The sequence below is a fragment of the Theobroma cacao genome, chromosome 3 (assembly GCF_000208745.1).
Source record: "Theobroma cacao cultivar B97-61/B2 chromosome 3, Criollo_cocoa_genome_V2, whole genome shotgun sequence".
Taxonomy (NCBI): domain Eukaryota; kingdom Viridiplantae; phylum Streptophyta; class Magnoliopsida; order Malvales; family Malvaceae; genus Theobroma; species Theobroma cacao.
Genome location: NC_030852.1, coordinates 30,034,667 through 30,040,231, shown reverse-complemented (window position 1 = coordinate 30,040,231; position 5,565 = coordinate 30,034,667).

Here is a 5,565-nt window from a genome sequence, read left to right as displayed (position 1 = left end):
ACAGTCCCGATTAGATTAAGATATAAGATCAATCATTTGAAAAGTCACCAAGCTGTTAGGTTTGAGCCTGGACAGGTCAAGTTAAGTACAACATCCAAAAGGTCCTAAAAGGCCCCAGAATAACTAATCAAATCATTTGTTTAATTATGAAAATCAAGCCAGCAAGTATCGTAGTAATCAAGTTTTAATTATGTAGCAAAAATACAACTAGTACAGCACATTATATTCAATACTTTCTAGATTGTTGGTATCGAATGAAATTGACTGTTCTAGAAATCCTCTAATTTCCACTTAATAAGAGATTTTTATGAAATTACCGCAACAAGAAAAGGGCCGACATTACACATGTATCTACAACTACTAACTGTATCTACCCAAAAGGACTGGTCGATCCCAATGTGTTTGTAACGTCTAATTACATATACGCAAAAGCTTTGTCCGAGTCAAAAGCTGTATAAGAAATGCCGGATATCTCGAAAATTTCTAAACGAATTTTCCTATACAAAGCACGAGATGATGAGAGAAGGAGTTAAGGCTTATAGTTGATATGATAGCGACTTTACTGCGTCAGAGCATAAATTTTTCAAGGCTCACCTTACCTAACACCAGTTTCAAGCTATAAGGCTCTGGATTTTGTTCACGGAACAAAAAAAAAAGAAACACCGTTCCTGGTGGAACGGAATTACATCAAACGAGTGATGAGCTTAATTACAAGGATCAGTTTCAATAATCTGACTAAAATAAGTAAGTCAGATTGGTGAATAACCGGCGTGTCTCAGTAAAATGCTTTCATGTTTGATTACTTTATTCCTATACGGCCGCGTTTTATCTTTAACTTCCATAGAAAAAACAACTGTCTAAAGCTAACTTGATTGAGTCCGCAGAGTTTCAGGGCCCAATGGATGTCACATCTTCTCTACCAAAGAGTTTTGGTTCGCCAAATAAAATAAAGAGAGACTGAAAGAGTTATTATGTAAAAATAGAACAGAAAAAAAATTTATTATTATATAATTTAGTTTATAGAATGAAATACAGGAGAAATATTATTGATAATATTTGATTGGTGAAATGATAATCAAGAAATGGATAAAGAATAAAAATATAATTTTCTAATTTAATAAATAATCATAATTATTTTGTACTTTTATTTCATTTTTTTTTCTTTTGACATTATTATTTTCCTATTTTATTATTTTCTTTTATATATATATATATATATATATATATTTGCATTCACTCGTTGTTGACGACAAGAATTGATGGTATGCAAGCGACTCAAATTGACTTCTAAAACAGTGATATGAGGCTTCTGACGGCCAAATCAATCAAGCAACTCTCGTATTTGGCGTTTTGAATGCCTAGATCATATGGTTAGTAATGATCCACGTCCAAAGATCACTCATAAACCATTCAGAATCGATGGGTTTGGATTGATTTTAAAGTGATCTCGTGACTTGTAGGTGGTTTACGTGATCCAAAATTTATAATCAACTTTTAACATGGTTCATGGCTTTAGGCACTTATCCACTCACTTTTGATTAAAGGATAAACCATATAAGATTGTGTTTTGGCTCAAGTTTTGAATTAATTCTAAACTAATAATTATTTACAAAATTTATTATATAAAAAATAAGTTAAATATTTGTAAATTATAAGACTTTTTGTTTTTTAATAGACAGAAAAAACATTCATTTCATGCCATTCACAACTTTACAAAAGCAGGAGGTTAAGCAGCCACCTAACCTCATCAAAACCACATTTGAAGGCACACAAAAACAACCTGCAAAGCTAAACCACTGAAGCCCTTAAGCCGCCACACTAACATCCCCATTCAAGGACAAACAAAATCATGCCTTGGACCAATCAGGAGTAACACAACCAAAAACAAAAGATAAAACCCCTGTCCACATGAAAATTGTAACTTGAACTAATAAAAATATAATTTATATTTGATGCATTGGCACTATCAGCTCATTAAAATGTGTCACTTTATTAATAAAGTAAAATAATTTTTTTAAAAAATTTAGAATTAAATATTAAAAAGTTTATAATAATTAATTAAATAATAAATAAAATATTTTTACTTTTTTATTTCTCTACCGTTTTTTTTCTTATTTATCTTTTTTTTTATCTCTTCAACCTCATCATCTGAAACTTATATGATAGTAATAAAACGAGTCCTATGATACGTCAAAGGAACGGTGAAATATAAACCCAAGTGTATCCATCATGAAAGTGAAGAACTTATGAGATTTTGTGATAATAATTGAGTTGGTTGTCCATATGATGTCAAAAGCACCATAGGTTTATGTTTTTCACTTGGAAGTATTGTATTTGCACGGAATTCAAAGAAATAGAAAATAATGGCTCAATCCTCTACTGAAATTGTGCCTCAACTGTCAACCATGCACTTTGGCTAAAAAAAAATTCTAAATGACTTGAATTTTAAACAAGTTTGTAGGACAACAATTTAGCATGACAACCAATCCGCAATAGTCATTGGCAAGAACCCAATACAACATGATCGTAGCAAGCATATCAAAGTTAAATAGTATCCAATTAAAGATGCTTTAAAGAATGAAGAAATCAATGTGAAATATTGCAACACAGATGAACAAGTTGCAAATATCTTCACAAAGGGATTAGGCAAAAATAGAATTTTTACTTTCAAATCAAAACTGGGTTTGTGCAAGACCGAAGTCAAGACTCAAGAAGCTATGTTAGAAAATGAGTTTTGTCTGTCCATTGAGATATTTTTTCATTGTTGCTAGCACCAGGTGATTTCTTGTTGCAAGAAGGAAGACAATCACGTGTAATTGGATCAAGTGATTCATTAAACCATACAGTATTGTTTTTAATGTTACAAGAAGATGTGACTCTTTAAAAGACCATAATACAGTTATAAAGCACAAGTTTCATTTTCCTATTAGTTTTACGATCTTTTTTTTATAATCGTATGGTAACCAATTATTATCTTTAGAAAGTTAAACTTATGATAAAAATAAATTAATATGTTGTTTTTTATTTTCACTTTTTTATTTATTTTTAACTGTGATAAATTTATTGGAAAACAAAATTTATCAGCAATTCTTTTCCGCACCACGGTCCCTGCCAAGGCCCAAGCGACCTTTTCACCAATATTTCACGTTGGTTTACAGGGCAATTCTCCATTTGTCAAATGAAGCATAAGTGCCTCTGTTCACCATCTTACTACACCAGGGATGGTGGTTAATTGCTAAAACCCCAACGGAACCCCCCATAATGGTAACATGATGCAGCAATGAGGAGCACATGGAAATGCAGGAAAATATTCAACGTGACGGAACACGCAAAGCCTTTCCCGCTGACGATCTTCCTCCACCCTCTGAAAGGCTCAAACAGATACTGCTATCTCTGCTTGCGTCACATCTTATTTGCTTTATAGTATGAGCCTGCCATATAATGTATGGGTCCCCATTAAGGAAAAGTCACAAATCAAAAGAATCAATGCGTTTTGGAGAGGTCCAATCTTTCTGTTTCACCCATACCTTTCTACAGATGACGATAAATTTAATCCTATTGTTACTTATATCCAAATCATATCAGCATAATTAGGTTGCATGTAGGCCTCAAATACATAACGAGGCGGTGCTAGCTAATATAGATACCACTCCTCTGCCTCACTCTCCATCGTCAGCCGCTCGTGCGGGCCAAGATGGAAGTAGAATACGGGGTATAAAGTGTACTGAGTTGGACTCCATCGATGTTAATTTAGACCCAACATCACCAATGCCTCGAGCATGGGGTGGTTGAGGGCATTGAATGGGAGTTGATGGCAGAAATAAAATGTGTTGATTTTATGTCAACATAAAGGTCTGGATTCTTACTGAAGCTTGTGATTGGCAATTTTCCAAGTAAGCAACAAAGGCCAGATCTAATTTTGTTCAACCCCCAAGTCTGCAGTGTTTCTTTTCACGTGGAACCGTCTCCATATATAGAGTGTGGAATCTGAACTAGTCTGCTGATTACATGCTTTGAACAAATTCTATCTTGGTGAAAAAGTCATCCAGTCTGCCATTTTCTGAGTGCAGAGGGAAATTATTGGGCAAATTATTAACTGCGTAACGGTTCAATCAATAGCGTAAAGACATTGATCTTAATGGAGGGTACATGTTTGAAACTGAATATATTGTTAGGGGATGGAGAAAAGAATATTACAGTTGCCTTGTAGATAGATTTTTTTTTTCTTGATATAAGGGCGTATTTTCCTAGAGCAATGAAAAGAGGACAGGCATTTCCTTTCTTGGAAATTTGACAGAGTTTCAGCACTTGCCTCTTTATTTTTTATCATTTGGTCTATCATCCGACTCTATCAACCCCTTAGCCTTCAATCTAATAAAATAATAATAGTAGAATAAAAACCAGCTGAATTTTGTTCTACTCACATTTTTTTTTAATGTATGTTTAGACTTAATATGAAGTGAATAAATAGATGAACTACATGGTTTGGAAGAAGTTTCAAGTGGTTAGCTTTTGAATAGTTGTAATAAGCCCTTCGCCAAAGCATTGAATAACTAGAATGCAAATCAGCATCTTTGACCAAGTCCTTAATGCCCTCAACAGCAAGCATATTACATTTGAAGTTAATGGTTACTTTGGAATATAGTTGGTCGGTACATGAAGATCAGTAATGATCAATATCTTCACCAATTGGCATGTACGGTGTACTAATGTACAGCTATTTTACAAGTACTAGCATGTACAACATTCTGTGTTGATTACAAGATGTTGCACATTTTTCTGGAGGCGTAGAGAGCCTTGACCCATTATTTGTTGTTTGATCCAAAGGCTTGGAGGGCTAGCTTTAGCATTGTTTTATTCATTCCAGGGCTTTCGTGAGTCCTTCTGGGCCTAGTAATGCTTGGCCCGAACCAAAGAGATTGACTGATCACCTGATTAGCGGGCCTAATCTAATCCATGTTATCCATGACCCATGTGATCGCTTCTTCCCTTATAAAATACTAAAGTGGTCTCCCATTTTGCGTAGGTGTATTTTTAATAAAAAATAATTTTAAATTACATAATATCATAAATAAAAATAATAATAGCAAAAAGAGAATAATTTTAATTTGGAAAAATTATAAATAATAATAATAAATTAAAGATAATTATTTTAAAATATCAATATTTTAAAAATATTTTCTCATGTCTTATTAAGTAAATTTGTTTATTTAAATAATTTTTAATTTTCAAAAATATTTAATTTTTGTATAACTTAATTATGATCATTCAAATTAATAATGAAATAAAACTAAAATTGAGAAAATGTAATAAATTAAAATTATTTATTTATAAGCTACATAATTTATACCATAAACTTATTAAAAATGAAATGAATATTAATTATACTTATTAAAATTTGTTAATTTTAATGATGAAATTTTGTAAATTATTTCAATTTTAATCACTACGTTATAATCCTATGCTTTTTTAATTATTTAGAAATATTTCACTTTGTGAAAAATAATCTTGGGATCCCCCAATACTTTGGTAAGTGATTATTAAATTTATTCAATTAATTATTTT